This window comes from Thunnus albacares, chromosome 10, assembly GCF_914725855.1.
Source record: "Thunnus albacares chromosome 10, fThuAlb1.1, whole genome shotgun sequence".
NCBI classification, from domain to species: Eukaryota; Metazoa; Chordata; class Actinopteri; order Scombriformes; family Scombridae; genus Thunnus; species Thunnus albacares.
The window spans coordinates 23,348,149-23,349,334 of record NC_058115.1 but is presented as its reverse complement, the minus strand read 5'-3'; the positions used below and the strand labels follow the sequence as shown (position 1 = coordinate 23,349,334).

Below are 1,186 nucleotides of genomic sequence, written 5' to 3'. Positions count from 1 at the left end.
CTGAAAACACACAGATACACAAAGGCAACATTCAGATGCCACACAAAACTACTTTCACACACAAATTAACAAAGACATTCTCACACCTCAACTATTCGCACCTTTGCTATTCATTTTCATTATGCTCACATTTATCTCTCACACCTTCATTTAAACCCGATGACGAGGGCAAGCGTCAAGACAATATGAGATACGTGACAGGATTCATCCTGGCTCACACTACTCGGGTGGGCTGAGGAGAATCAGTAAGCTGAAAGGCTAAGGTGACAGTACAGAGACAATTTCACCATACGAGCCGCTGTAGACTACCCACAGTGTCTTGCATTAATAACTAGGTTGTTACAGCCCTGCACTGATGTCAGGATGCATTAAGGTCCATCATGGAGATAGGGCTGGTGTGTCATTACAGACAATGGAGCTGTGTGTGTGTGTGGAGCCACCAGATAAGCAGAGGGGATTGGGCTTGTTGTTGGGGAGTCCAGCCAGTGGTATTGAAAAAAAATTCTGTGGGCTGCTTTATGTGCAGAGTCATTATCAAAACAACAGATGCACAGAAAAACAGACACACACACACACAGACCTGAACAAAAATTCAGATATGCACATCCACACTCACCTATAAAACATGCCAAACACATACAAAACACACACATACACCTATACGATAATAACTCTACAACATTTTGGGAAATACTTTTTCTTCTTTACTTAGATGAGAAAATCAATACCACTCTGATGTCTTTCAGCAGATTATTAACTGGAGAAAACAGCCTATTAGTTTAGCTAATCTTAGCATAAAGAAAGGAAACTGAGGGAAACAGCCTAGATGTGTCTGAAGGGAACAAATCCAGCTACCAGCACCTCTACAAAACTCTACATCTTCCTCATAAAAAAGTTAGATTTCTAAGCAATAAAATCAATGTTCCACACCCACCCTGACTTCTGTTTTGCTACAGCCAAAAATTTCTAACTGTTTCAGACAAGAATAACCCTTCATGGTCTAGCGATAAGACGATGAAAAGAAGCAAAGCAACAGCAAACTCTGAGATGTCTGAGATTCCATTTATCGATCATTGGATCAACAGAAAAGGACATTTTAAAATAACAGATTAAAGAGTAACTTAATATCAGTCTGAAAATTATTGTTTCACTGCCCTTGTTTTAAGTTTGAAGTGTGTTGCACCTT

At 39.7% G+C, this 1,186-nt stretch overlaps 1 protein-coding gene across 9 annotated transcripts in view; it reads right to left on the bottom strand.

Moving 5' to 3' along the window:
• The window catches only part of LOC122989911 (ecto-NOX disulfide-thiol exchanger 2-like), a 196,242-nt gene that overhangs the window by 2,135 nt on the left and 192,921 nt on the right, over positions 1 to 1,186 (bottom strand). The window lies entirely within an intron of this gene.